This window comes from Mus caroli, unplaced genomic scaffold (genome assembly GCF_978045245.1).
Source record: "Mus caroli unplaced genomic scaffold, Mus_caroli_1 scaffold_6, whole genome shotgun sequence".
NCBI lineage: Eukaryota > Metazoa > Chordata > Mammalia > Rodentia > Muridae > Mus > Mus caroli.
In genome coordinates, this window is record NW_028227261.1 from 129,766,619 (window position 1) to 129,781,681 (window position 15,063).

Below are 15,063 nucleotides of genomic sequence, written 5' to 3' on the forward strand. Positions count from 1 at the left end.
TACTGTTTCAGTTACTTCAATAGAAGAATTTGGAAAGTGTTGTTTTATTCTTAAGGAGTAAGTAAGGTTGGCCCATAAAGGCTACGTGATTTGCAGAAGTTTTATGGCTGACAGCTTTAAGGATTATATTAGAAGATAAGATGTGTCCTTGGTTTTCTAGTGCTTTCCAAACGTGCCAGATGACAGGATCCATAATACACCTTAATGTACATGGGAAGATACTACAATTCTGTCTTCTTTAGCTTAGTGTTCTGGCCCTAGTCTTTATCAGAGGAGTCAGTTCTGTCAGAAAGGAAATCCCTTAATGGCCCAACGGGACTTTTCTTCATTGCTAGGGTCCAGCCTTGACATAGGATCTGGGTTCTCAACTGGAAGCAGGGATATCTGGAAGGCACAGAATAAATACACACAGACAACCTTTTCAGGTACAAGCTGACAGGCAACTCTTTCAAGGCTTGAGGATGCTCCTTCTCTATCTGTCTCTTTCTGTCTCTGTCTTCTTTCTCTTTCTCTTTCTCTTTCTCTTTCTCTTTCTCTTTCTCTTTCTCTTTCTCTTTCTCTTTCTCTTTCTCTTTCTCTTTCTCTTTCTCTTTCTCTTTCTCTTTCTCTCTCTCTCTGTTTAAGACTGCATGCACTCTGCTCTCTCTCCCTCTCCTTTTCTCCTGTGAGCCTTTCTTTTCTCAAACTCCCACAGTCCTACACACCTCTGTGTGTTCATTCCCCTTCCCCCCCCCACACCACACACACACCACACACACACCACACACACACCACACACACACCACACACACACACCACACACACACACACACACACACACACACACACACACCTCACACACTACACTCCTCACTCCACACTCTCATCTTTAACTTGTCCCAGTCTTTTATTGTTACTCCAAAAACAGGTAGAACAAAAAGCCATATAATCATTGCCAAATCAAATTCAAAAGAATGACGACATCTCACAAAGAATTAAGAATTACAATTGTTCAAGCTTCCTCTATTCCCAGGCCTGTGGCCAAAATAATAATAATTACAAATTTATCATTATTTAAACTTTAACTTTTGACTTATACTTAAGAGCTCAGAGCTCTGAGGTCAGCAACATGCATTTTCCTGTGATGCTCTAATGATAAATGATATGGGCAAAGCTGTCAGGCAGTGGCCAGAAAGAGTGAAGTTAACCCTTAACTCAGCAGTTCTGCTAGCTTTCTGTTTCTGCACATTGCACACAATGACTTTCCTGAGAGTCCCAGTGATTTAACTTAATTTTACTAGTATATAATTCTATGTATTTTATATTTTCTTATCCATACATTTCCAAATGAATCCAGGGACCACTCTCAAATGTTGTACAAAACTCATTTCATAGCCTCAATAGCTTTTAACTTTCTTGGGGCCCCAATATTGGCTCTGCCTCATTTTCTTAATTTTTTCAAACTTTCTTTGCAAGTCAAAGATTAATCCAAAACCAGAAACTATCATTGTGCAGTTATTACATTGTTTCCAAGATTAGAGAGCACAGCATGTCCCTGGGCCATTAGCACTGTGCTGTGCTCCTATGCCTCCATTTTTAATTGTTTAAGAATCAAGGATCATATAGTTTTACAGAATTCACAAGTATAGAAAGAAAGAAATATGAAAGTCAGATATAATAGAATAATTATGCACACCAAGACCAACTGAAAAGCAGTCATGAACAAATGAAATCTATACAGGAAAAATGGGAACAACTGGTTTTTTTTTTTTTTTTTTTTTTGCAAAGTGCTGCCCAAGGCCCAAGGACTACTGAGCTGCCTCTGGCTTCTGAGATGTCTCCATCCCAACCTGTTGTGGGCAGTTCCTGTCATGGTATGCTGTTCCTAGTTCTTTATTGGAAAAATAATTGTTCTTCCTCCTAAATTCTGCAGATGTGTCAATAATGTAACATCACCTTTCACTGTAGATGGTTAAAAGGGTCTGGCTTCTGCCCACTTAAATAGTTCCAACATCTCCAGACTAAAGTTGTAGGTAAGGGTCTTATCATGAACTACTCAACATATTTTTATTTTAACCTGGGAAACAGTTCCTTGGGAGATTCGATGTGGCTTCTACGACTTTACTTTTATTTTTTTTAATATTTCTGCTCCATGCCAGCACCTGGCTTCTAGTCAGTCATGCTCACTGTAGACCATGCAAAGCCGAGTTAGTTCTAATGCTTTATTGAGCACCATGATGGTATATGATATACAACTCCAGAGATCTGGGAAGCCATTAAACTCAAGGTTTCGGCAGAAATCCTATCAGATTCTAGGGTTGGGACATGTCTGTAAAGTTTACGGTGTAGGCCCTTCCAGACAGCACAGACCTATGGAGAGAATAAAGGCTATGGATGTAGTTTTCACCCAGTGGGCCAGGGTCAGAGCAAAAGTTTACCTCCTTGTACAGCATTGATAAAGCTATATCTTAAAACAACAATGGCAACAAAAACAGAAACAAAGTCAGGCACAACATCAGGGAATTCCTAAAGCACGTGGGAGGTTTTTTTGTGGTGTAGTCGTTTGCTTATATGGGCCATTCTGCCTTCCTGTCCCATAGCTATAGTTACACAGACATTCTTTGAGTGGGTTCCTTCCTGCAAAAACATGATGAATTTGTTTTTACTAACAGTATTCAGCAGTCTTATGCACAGACTATAACAAAGTATAAAAATATTTTGGCTATAGACTTGTTCACCAGGAAAATTTAGAATGATGAGGGGAAAATGCTACTTCTTTGTAAAATATTAAACATGGGGATGACAGGCCTTTATCCCCAGATGCCTGCACACTCCTCTGCGATCATCATCCCATCTGTCAAGCTCACCCTAGCCTATTGACTGATCATAAAAACAGACACCACTCCCTTACTCCTCCCCTTCTAGCTCATGTAAAAAAGCCATGCAATTGAAAACATTTCTCAACTCAAGAGACATCGTTTGGAAAACTTTCTTGTCTCTAACTTGGGAATATTTAGTAGTTTGATATTTGCATAATTGATATTTTCAAGCTTTATTACTTCAGTGCCCTCCCTGACTACTAATACTGAGTATCCATTGAGTTGCTGTATCTCATTATGCCTTTTTTGGCTCTTTGCAAGCATCCACTGCTATCCACTATTTTACCATCTGTCTCTGTGCTGTTTTATCCTCAGAGGGTGTAAGCTATGAGAATGTAGACAATCTCTGCTGTTTTAAACTGTATGCATGTCCTTGGTGGAGTTATGCACATTAGTTGGTAGATATTTTCAAATAGATGAATATTCCTAAAAGCCCTTGTAGTTCACATCACCAAGAGTCCTGTCTCCATCACTCTAGGTAATTAGTTTCCTCTCATTCTCTCCAGTATCCTTTATAGCCCTCTATCCCTGTTCTTCCTGGTTCACTCGGACCCAGGGTCGTTGGCTCCATTTATATTGTTGACTGAATTACTATTTGGTAATTTTACTTTTCTTTTAAAAATAGTTTTCTACTTGACTGAATGAATCATCATAGTGGAGTTATAGGATTTGTTAATGGCATCTTTTACTTACTTTCATGAGATGCTATCTTCAGAGCCTTCTCCCGAGACTAATGATTTTTGCATTGTAATTGAAGCTTCTGAAGCAGGAAGATGCTCAGCTTCAAAGCCAGACTGGATAACTCATGCCCCCAAATAAAAAGTCAGAACAGGACTGGGAATAGTTTTAGTTACAGAGTGAGTACCTGGCGAGTTCCCTTGAGAGCCTGGGCTCAATCCTGGATATAGGAAAAGAAAAAAGGAAAAAGAAAAGAATCCTAGTGCAGTTGCTATTTTGATTCAGAAAGTGTAATTTTTACAATTTTTATTTCCCCCTAAGTTTGAATATTTCTCAAAGAATGGAGGAATAGAAATTCAGTGTGCAACTAGTATTTCAGTTACTTTCTATTGTGGTGAAGAGATACTAAGTCAATTTAGAAAACATTTCACTGGAGCTTGCTTACCGTTTCAGAGTGTAGTCCATTAATATGGCTCTAAGCAGGCAGTAGCTGAGAGCTCACATCTAATCTACAAGCAGGAAGCAGGGTGGGGTAGGGCCAGAGACAAAAAGACTGAGCCTGATGTGGGGTTTTGGAACTAAAGCCTGCTCCCAGTGATGCACCTCCCTCAATAAGGCCACACCTCCTAATCCATCTTAAACAGCTCTACTAACTAGGTACCAAGCATTAAAATACATGAACATAGTATGTGATCACTCTCATACAAACCACCACAAACGGTTTGTTGTTGATTTTCAGAATTCAATATATTGACTTTAAAATTTGTTCTTGAAATGAATTCCTTTTGGTAACTAAAATTTTTATTTTAACATTTCAAGTACACTTTACATTCAAAATATTTCATGTTGCCATTTACTTATTTTAAAAAGAAAAACAGTCTTGGTACTGAGATATTTTTGTCAAAATCAGGAATTTAGGGGTTTATTTTTGGATTTTGTTCGTTTTTTTTTTTTTTTGAAATTGAAGTTTATACTAGAAAAAAAGAAAAAGAAAATAACAACACCTGCTACACATGCCTTCGTGATACAGGAAAGATTCCCCAGAGGCCCTGAATCTTCAGGGCCCCCCCCTCTCTAAATTTTCTGTCCTGCTATTCTTGGGTCAGGGGCTCTAGGTTTCAAGGCCTGGCCCTTAAGTAAAATGGTGTTACTTTTAAAGTAAAAATGAAGCAGAGTTTCTGTGTTTAGCTTTCTGAGGTTATTAAACTTATATACATATTTTATAAAGGCTTGAGGGTACCTTTTCTCTGAGAGAGAACGTGCATCGAATGGTGTATGGAATTCCTGCATTTGTGGTAAAACTCATTTATGCACAGTGCATCTCTTGGTAAGCCTTCTAGGAACCAACCTCATTCTTGCAGGAGACTAAGCGGCATGGAGCAGTGCCCTGGAAATGTAGTTACAATGTCATTTAACGTGTAGCTCAACCCAGCTAAAGGAATTCAACCTCATGCCCACGTCCTTTCTTCTGCCTTACATCTTTTTTATTAAAAGGAAAATTATAGTTTAAATGACACCTTTTATCAGTTGTCATGTTAATAAAATAAAAAGCCAGACACTTCCTTTACAGAAAATTTTAAATCTTACTCCATGATATGCATTCATGGCATGTAGTATCATTTAAGTGCTGAAGGAGTGAATGAGTTAGTGTGGACATGAATGAATGAATGTGTGGTTGGCGCATGGCTACTTACAGCAATTTGGTATGCAGGTATGCAGCCAAGTCCTATCTTTTACAGGAAAGCAAGTATTTTTGCCTGGTAGAATTAGCCTGCTTATGACATGAGGTGTATGCCAACATTAGTGATTAGATAGGTTAATCTCCACCAACCATTATTGTTAGCAACACCCCAAGATGGACAATTAGATCAGGAAAAGCAGGAAGATTTTCTGTGTGGCTTAGATCAAGGTTTTGCAACTTTTGCAATAAAGGATCAAATAGTATCTTTAGTATCAAATAGTGGTTGGGCCAGATGGTCTCCAACCACTGTTCAGCTCTGCAATGTGAAAGCAGTCACACTCAACTGTAATGGGTGATTGATATTAACCATCTGTTTCACAGGATCTATTCTTGCTTTGGAGACAAACCAGATATCTGTGAGGGACTTTGTAGGTTGAGTTAATTAAGGTAGGAAGTGCCGCATGAACTGGGTAAGCACCATCCCATAGCCTGTGATCCAGCACTTAGGAAACAAGCCTAGATCCAGCATTCAGCTCTCTCTGTTTCTTGACTGTGGACACAGTGTGACCAACTGTCTGAAGCTCTTACTCCCTCCAGTGTCCTGCAATGAAGGACTGTACTCCTGAACTGTGAGTCAGAATGAGTCCACTAGTCCTGACATTGCTTTTCTCTGGTTCTTTTTGGAAGCCATGAAAAAGGTACTAATAAGCAATTGAGTATGACAGTATCTTAGTCAAATTCCTAAATAAAGGCTTGGTCTCTGAATCTAGACTTCTCGGTAGGTCACTCCCTAGTCACCGTTTTAGGAGTACAATGTTATGACTAAAATATTTTTACATGGATTTCATAACCCTTGTCAGATAGACTAGGATATAAAGTAGTCCAGTTTACCACCCAAGCTGAAAACTATATAAGCCTAGAGGACTCTGGCTTCCAGCCCTGTGCTTCCTTAGGCTGTCTCAAGCAGGTGACAGCTAAGATCAGTCCTGAATCGTCAATCAGAGAAAGTGATAAGCAATGCAATATGTTATAGTGACTGAAAAAGCTGATAAAGATAGCATCCCTAATCAGGACGCTATCTCCTAGTGATATTCACATGTTCAATGGTCTTCTCCAATGGAGCTTCACTGGGTTTTTAAACCACACTTAAGGATAGGCCCCGTGCCCAGCAGCAGATGGCCAACAACAGTGAGCTCAGTGGTACTTTGTAGATTTTTTTTGTCCCATATTCCTTTGTTTGTGCTTTTTAAAAATAATCTTATTGGACTTTTGCTTGTATTTTGCTTTCCAATTTTGTGGGTTTATTTATTTTTACTCTGGTTTGTCGTTTTGTTTTCTAAAGAGAAAAAGGAGGCATGGAGTTAGGTGTGTGAGGAGGATCTAGGAGGTGTTGGGGGAGGGGAAATTGTGATCCAAATATATTGTCTGAGAATAATTATTTTCAATAAATTTTTAAAGTAAAAAAATTTCTGTGACCCATTATAATCACAAAATAAAATTTCTAATTCAATTTAAAATGCATTTTATAAAAAATGCATTTTATAAAAAATGCATTTTATAACTTTAATTAATAATAGAAAAAGGGACAGAGTCAGACGTAGACAGGCTCTGCTTATATATACAGGAGACTTCAGAAGCTTGAAGAAAATAGGGAGGTCAGATTGGGTTAAGGCAGAGGAAAGAGCATGGGTCTGCCTGACACATCACCATTGACTTCATTCACAAGAACTTGGGCTAAGATGTCACTAGTGTCAGAAACTATTCAGCATCATCTGGAACAGTGGCAGGAAGAAAGCTTGTTATGTTGTTTTTGTGGCAAGTCCTAGCTCTCCTTGAGTAGGCGCCAAAGAAGTATGGGGATACTAAGACTGAGTTCTCCACTATTGCCTTCCCAGACCTTAATCCTTGTGCTTATTATCTAGCCATGCAAGACAGGAATAGGAAGCAAACATAGGTTAATTTAAAGTGTGGGCCTCTCTCATTCCCAAAAGGGAATGATAACTTCTGGTTCATGATCATTGCTGTAATCTCATTATCATCAAGATAATATTTAATATTTGTTCCAGAAACATTGTGTTCTTTGGATTATCGCATTTAGTTTTGTATCTTGTGAATTGAATGAATTATAATTCAGTAGAGTTTGAGAACTGTTAGCACATAACCTGAGTTTTATTTTTGACATAATTATGTTCATATGATTTCAAGAGGCAGATAATTCTCTTTATGCACAAAACTAAAATGTGTAAGAAATAGGTACGCTTGGTTCTGGCTCCTGCTTCTTTGGATATTTACATTGTTGTTCCCAGTAACATGCTTATGGTACCGATTATATGCTTTAGATTTCTTTGTACTGAGTCTATAGATTTTTCTATGATGGAATACAAACTGTAACGTATGAATCCATTAGACGTTTGCACACCCCCCAGCCCTATTCACTGGACTTAGATGCACCGCTGTATCGGCTCCATCCTGTTTTCTTTCTTTCTTTCTTTCATTCTTTTTTAAATTAGGTATTTTCTTAATTTACATTTCCAATGCTATCCCAAAAGTCCCCCATATCCTTCCCCCAACTCCCCTACCCACCCACTCCCACTTCTTGGCCCTGGCATTCCCCTGTACTGAGGCATATAAAGTTTTCAAGACCAATGGGCCTCTCTTTCTAATGATGGCCAATTAGGCCATCTTCTGATATATATGCAGCTAGAGACACGAGCTCTGGGCAGGGGTGGGGGACTGGGGGGGGTGGTACTGGTTAGTTCATATTGTTGTTCCGCCTATAGGGTTGCAGACCCCATTAGCTCCTTGGGTACTTTCTCTACCTCCTCCATTGGGGGCCCTTTGATCCATCCAATAGCTGACTTTGAGCATCCACTTATGTGTTTGCTAGGCCCCGGCATACCCTCACAAGACACAGCTATATCAAGGTCCTTTCAGCAAAATTTTGCTACTATATGCAATGGTGTCAGCATTTGGAGGCTGATTATGGGATGGATCCCTGGGTATGGTAGTCTCTAGATGGTCCATCCTTTCATCTCATCTGTAAACTTTGTCTCTGTAAGTCCTTCCATGGGTGTTTTGTTCCCAATTCTAAGAAGGGGAAAAGTGTCCACATGTTGGTCTTCATTCTTCTTGAGTTTCATGTGTTTTGCAAATTATATCTTGCATCTTGGGTATTCTAAGTTTCTGGGCTAATATCCACTTATCAGTGAGTACATATCATGGGAGTTCTTTTGTGATTGGGTAACCTCACTCAGGATGAAGCCCTCCAGGTCCATCCATTTGTCTAGGAATTTCACAAATTCATTCTTTTTAATAGAAGAGTAGTATTCCATTGTGTAAGTTTACCACATTTTCTGTATCCATTCCTCTGTGGAGGGACATCTGGGTTCTTTCCAGCTTCTGGCTACTATAAATAAGGCTGCTATGAACATAGTGGAGCATGTGTCCTTCTTACCAGTTGGAACATCTTCTGGATATATGCCCAGGAGAGGTATTGAGGATCCTCTGGTAGTACTACGTCCAATTTTCTGAGGAGCCGCCAGACTGATTTCCAGAGTGGTTGTACAAGCTTGCAATCCCACCAACAATGGAAGAGTGTTCCTTTTTCTCCATATCCTCGCCAGCATCTGCTGTCACCTAAATTTTTGACCTTAGTCATTCTGACTGGTGTGAGGTGGAATCTCAGGGTTGTTTAGTTTTGCATTTCCTTAATGATTAAGGATGCTGAACATTTTATTCAGGTTTTTCTCAGCCATTTGGTATTACTCAGGTGAGAATTCTTTGTTTAGCTCTGAGCCCCATTTTTTAATGTGGTCATTTGATTTTCTGGAGTCCACCTTCTTGAGTTCTTTATATATATTGGATATTAGTCCTCTATCTGATTTAGGATAAGTAAAGATCCTTTCCCAATCTGTTGGTGGCCTTTTTGTCTTATTGACAGTGTCTTTTGCCTTACAGAACCTTTGCAGTTTCATGAGGTCCCATTTGTCAATTCTTGATCTTACAGCACAAGCCATTGCTGTTCTATTCAGGAATTTTCCCACTGTGCCCATATTTTCAAGGCTTTTCCCTACTTTTTCCTCTATAAGTTTCAGTGTCTCTGGTTTTATGTGGAGTTCCTTGATCCACTTAGATTTGACCTTAGTACAAGGAGAAAGGAATGGATCAATTTGCATTCTTCTACATAATAAACGCCAGTTGTGCCAGCACCATTTGTTGAAAATGCTGTCTTTTTTCCACTGGATGGTTTTAGCTCCCTTGTCAAAGATCAAGTGACCATAGGTGTGTGGGTTCATTTCTGGGCCTTCAATTCTATTCCATTGGTCTACTTGTCTGTCACTATACCAGTACCATGCAGTTTTTATCACAGTTGCTCTATAGTACAGCTTTAGGCCAGGCATGGTGATTCCACCAGAGGTTCTTTTATCCTTGAGAATAGTTTTTGCTATCCTAGGTTTTTTGTTATTCCAGATGAATTTGCACACTGCCCTTTCTGATTCGTTGAAGAATTGAGTTGGAGTTTTGATGGGGATTGCATTGGATCTGTAGATTGCTTTAGGCAAAATAGCAATTTTTACTATATTGATCCATGAGCATGAGCATGGTAGATCTTTCCATCTTCTGAGATCTTCTTTAATTTCTTTCTTCAGAGACTGTAAGTTCTTATCATACAGATCTTTCACTTCCTTGGTTATAGTCACGCCAAGGTATTTTATATTATTTATGACTATTGTGAAGGGTGTTCTTCCCTAATTTCTTTCTCAGCCTGTTTATCCTTTGTGTACAGAAAGGCCATTGACTTGTTTGAGTTAATTTTATATACAGCTACTTCACTGAAAGTGTTTATCAGGTTTAGGAATACTCTGAATTTTTAGGGTCACTTTTATATATTATCATATCATCTGCAAAAAGTGATATTTTGATCTCTTCCTTTCCAATTTGTATCCCCTTGATCTCCTTTTGTTGTCAAATGGTTCTGGCTAGGACTTCAAATACTATGTTGAATAGGTAGGGAGAAATTGGGCAGCCTTGTCTAGTCCCTGATTTTAGTGGGATTGCTTCCAGCTTCTCACCATTTACTTTGATGTTGGCTACTGGTTTACTGTAGATTACTGTTATCATGTTTAGGTATGGGCCTGAATTCCTGATCTTTACAAGACTTTTATCATGAATGGGTATTGGATTTTGTCAAATGCTTTCTCAGCATCTAAGGAGATGATCGTGTGGTTTTTGTCTTTGATTTTGTTTATATAGTGGATTATGTTGATGGATTTCCATATATTAAACCATTCCTGCATCCCTGGAATGAAACCTACTTTGTCAGGATAGTTGATTGTTTTGAGGTGTTCTTGGATTCGTTTATAGAGAATTTTATTGAGTATTTTTGCATCGATATTCATAAGGGAAATTGGTCTGAAGTTCTCTATCTTTGTTGGATCTTTCTGTGGTTTGGGTGTCAGAGTAATTGTGGCTTCATAGAATGAATTGGGTAGAGTACATTCTGCTTCTATTTTGTGGAATAGTTTGTGAAGAACTGGAATTAGATCTTCTTTGAAGGTCTGATAGAACTCTGCACTAAACCCATCTGGTCCTGGGCTTTTTTTGGTTGGGAGACTATTAATGACTACTTCTATTTCTTTAGGGGATATGGGACTGTTTAGATCATTAACCTCATCCTGATTTAACTTTGTTACCCGGTATCTGTCTAGAAATTTGTCCATTTCATCCAAGTTTTCCAGTTTTGTTGAGTATAGCCTTTTGTAGGATCTGATGGTATTTTGGATTTCTTCAGGATCTGTTGTTATGTCTCCCTTTTCATTTCTGATTTTGTTAATTAGGATGCAGTCCCTGTGCCCTCTAGTGAGTCTGGCTAAGGGTTTAACTATCTTGTCGATTTTCTCAAAGAACCAGCTCCTCCTTTGGTTGATTCTTTGAATAGTTCTTGTTTCCACTTGGTTGATTTCGCCCCTGAGTTTGATTATTTCCTGCTGTCTACTCCTCTTGGCTGAATTTGCTTCCTTTTGTTCTAGAGCTTTTAGATGTGTTGTCAAGCTGCTAGAGTGTTCTCTCTCAAGTTTCTTTTTGGATGCACTCAGAGCTGAGTTTTCCTCTTAGAAAGGCTTTGATTATGTGCCACAAGTTTGGGTATGTTTTGCGTTCATTTTCATTAAACTCTAAAAAGTCTTTAATTTCTTTCTTTATTCCTTCCTTGACCAAGGTATCATTGAGAAGAGTGTTGTTCAGTTTCCACGTGAATGTTGGCTTTCTATTATTTATGTTGTTATTGAAGATCAGCCTTAGTTCATGTTGATCTGATAGGATGCATGGGACAATTTCAATATTTTTGTATCTGTTGAGGCCTGTTTTGTGACCAATTATATGTTCAATTTTGGAGAAGGTATCATGAGGTGGTGAGAAGAAGGTATATCCTTTTGTTTTAGGATAAAATGTTCTGTGGATATCTGTTAAATACATTTGTTTCATAAATTCTGTTAGTTTCACTGTGTCTCTGTTTAGTTTCTGTTTCCACGATCTGTCCATTGATGAAAGTGGTGTGTTGAAGTTTCCCTCTATTATTGTGTGAGGTGCAATGTGTGCTTTGAGCTTTACTAAAGTTTCTTTAATGCGTGTGGCTGCCCTTGCATTTAGAGCATAGATATTCATAATTGAGAGTTCCTCTTAGAAGATTTTATCTTTGATGAGTATGATGTGTCCCTCCTTGTCTTTTTTGATAACTTTGGGTTGGAAATCGATTTTATTCGATATTAGAATGGCTACTCCAGCTTGTTTCTTCAGACCATTTGCTTGGAAAATTGTTTTCCATCCTTTCATTCTGAGGTAGTGTCTGTCTTTTTCTCTGAGATGGGTTTCCTGTAAGCAGCAAAATGTTGGGTCCTGTTTGTGTTGCCAGTCTGTTAGTCTATGTCTTTTTATTGGTGAATTGAGTCCATTGACTCAATTAAAAGAGTTATTAAGGAAAAGTAATTGTTGCTTCCTATTGTTTTTGTTGTTAGAGTTTCCATTCTGTTCTTGGGGCTGTCTTCTTTTATTTTTGTTGAAGGATTACTTTCTTGCTTTGTCTAGGGTGTTGTTTCCATCTTTATTATCCTTTGAAGGCCTAGATTCATGGAAAGATGTGTGAATTTGGTTTTGTCATGGAATACTTTGGTTTCTCCATCTATGGTAATTGAGAGTTTTGCTGGGTATAGTAGCCTGGGCTGACATTTGTGTTCCTTTAGTGTCTGTATAATGTCTGTCCAGGATCTTCTGGCCTTCATATTTTTGGTGAGAAGTCTGGATTAATTCTAATAGGTCTGCCTTCATATGTTACTTGACCTTTTTCCCTTACTGCTTTTAATATATTGTCTTTATTTAGTGCATTTGTTGTTCTGATTATTATGTGTCGGGAGGAATTTCTTTTCTGGTCCAGTCTATTTGGAGTTCTGTACGATTCTTGTATGTTCATGGGCCTCTTTCTTTAGGTTTGGGAAGTTTTTTTCTATAATTTTGTTGCAGATATTTATTGGCCCTTTAAGTTGAAAACCTTCATTCTCATCTACTCCTATTATCCGTAGGTTTTGTCTTCTCATTGTGTCCTGGATTTCCTGGATGCTTTGACTTAGGATCCTTTTGCATTTTCTTTGATTGTTGTGCAGATGTTCTCTATGGAATCTTCTGCACCTGAGATTCTCTCTTCCATCTCTTGAATTCTGTTGATGATGCTCACATCTATGGTTCCAGATTTCTTTTCTAGGGTTTCTATCTCCGCATTGCCTCACTTTGGGTTTTCTTCATTGTGTCTACTTCCCTTTTTAGGTCTAGTGTGGTTTTGTTCAATTCCATCACCTGTTTGGATGTGTTTTCCTGTTTTTCTTTAAGGACTTGTACCTCTTTAGCAGTGTTCTCCTGTATTACTTTAAGTGAGTTATTAAAGTCCTTCTTGATGTCCTCTACCATCATCATGAAATATGCTTTTAAATGCGGGTCTAGGTTTTCGGATATGTTGGGGTGCCCAGGACTGGGTGAGGTGGGAGTGCTGCGTTCTGATGATGGTGAGTGGTCTTGGTCTCTGTTAGTAAGATTCTTACGTTTGCCTTTCGCCATCTGGTAATTTCTGGAGTTAGTTGTTAGAGTTGTCTCTGGTTAGAGCTTGTTCCTCTTGTGATTCTGTTATCCTCTATCAGCAGACCTGGGAGACTAGCTGTCTCCTGAGTTTCAGTGGTCAGAGCACTCTCTGCAGGTAAGCTCTCCTCTTGCAGGGAAGGTTCACAGATATCAGGCGTTTGGACCTGCCTCAGGGCCTGTCCCAGAAGCTGTTAGCTTCTGTAGTCCACACTCTCACCTGTGCAGACTAGTCTTGGAGGGATCCAGGAATCAAGGTGGCTCCCCTAGTTGCTCAGGCAAAGCCCTCCCGGGGAAGGTGGACACCTCTCTTCTGGCAGGGAAGGTGCCCGGATGTCTGGAGCCCAAAACGGGGTCTGCCTCAGAAGCTGTCCTCTAGGGACCTTGGGGGTGTCCACCAATTCCGTGCCCAGGGGACCCGGTTCTGGCGCTGACTGGAAGGGATTCGTGCCCTGGTTTTCTGCTTCCCTAATGCTGTCTCAGGTCCTGCGTGATTGGATTGGAACAGAAGTTCTGTTCCACTCACCAGACGTCCTAAGATTGAGTGGAGAGTCCTCCAGGGATCTTGGGGAAGTCCGCCAACTCCGTGCCCAGGTGACCTTGTGCTGGCACTGACCAGAAGGGACTTGTGACCCTGGTCAGGTCGGGTTTTCTGCTTCCTTAATGCTGTGTCAGGTCCCACACGATTGGAATGGAACTGAAGTTGTGTTCCACTCACCGGTGGTCCTAACATTGCATGGAGAGTCTTCTAGGGACCTTGGTGGTGTCCGCTGACTCTGCATCCAAGGTGACCCAGTACTGGCACGGACCGGAAGGGGTTTTTGCATCCTGTTTTCTAAGTTTCTCTGGGTCTGTTTGTAATCTCACATGAATACTTTTCTTCCCTGCCTGCTTGATTTTCAATTTTCTGACCAGTTTTTCCAGTTACTTCTGGAAGAAGTCCCCTGGGCATCCTTAAAATGCTCTCGTATGGTGTTCTTCTTAGGTTTGCTATTGGGTATTCTTTTCAAACCACTGAGAGATCGCCTCTGTCCTTCTTCTGTTCAATTTCTGCTTTCCTAAATCAGGTGTTCTGTCCTCCCACCCCCCGAATATCCTCTTGTTTAGATGGAAAAGTATCCTCTAGTAATTTCCTGAAAAACAGTGCTTGAAGAGATAATTGTGTACTTGGCATGAGTGAAACAGATTAATTGTTCTTTAAATTGATTTGGCTGTATGACTACATTGGTTATTTACTTATTTGTTTTGAACCATTGGCGACTGAAGCCAAGAGTTCTGCCAACGAACTTTGCTCCAGGCAGAAAAGAAATGTTTAGTTTTCTTTATCCTTTCAACATTTTTTCCTATTTTTTTAGTGACTCTTGTGTGTGTGTGTGTGTGTGTGTTAAATATCTTTGGACATTCATTCATAATCAGTGGACAAGAAAGCTGTTCTGAACACACAGAGATGTGGGGATGGGGTGAGGGGTGGGGCAGGGATGAAAGTTGTTAATCCAGGGCTGTCATGTAAAGCGATCACAGTGAACTGTGTGTTTGGTGACCTGTGTATTTAGGGAACCTTCAGTAGCTGAGGGTTATGTGTCTTGTTCATTTAACCCCTTAAGTAACGTCAATGCTCAGTGCTCAGTCCCATGCTGGGTGGGACATGAGAGTTTATAGTATCCACAAGTCCTGTAGAAGCCTTCCCTGCTCCCTCAGTGTTTCTTGTGATGCGCGCATCCTCCA

At 39.7% G+C, this 15,063-nt stretch overlaps 1 protein-coding gene across 4 annotated transcripts in view; it reads left to right on the forward strand.

Moving 5' to 3' along the window:
* Positions 1–15,063, forward strand: part of Klhl32 (kelch like family member 32) — a 235,073-nt gene that overhangs the window by 19,863 nt on the left and 200,147 nt on the right. Inside the window, exon 1 of one of the 4 annotated variants that reach the window (XM_085839452.1) lies at positions 1,792–1,853. The exons of the other annotated variants lie outside the window; for them this stretch is intronic. The gene's annotated coding sequence lies outside the window, so the exon portion shown is untranslated. Of the gene's footprint in view, positions 1–1,791; positions 1,854–15,063 lie in introns of those variants that run through there. 4 annotated transcript variants of the gene reach the window in all.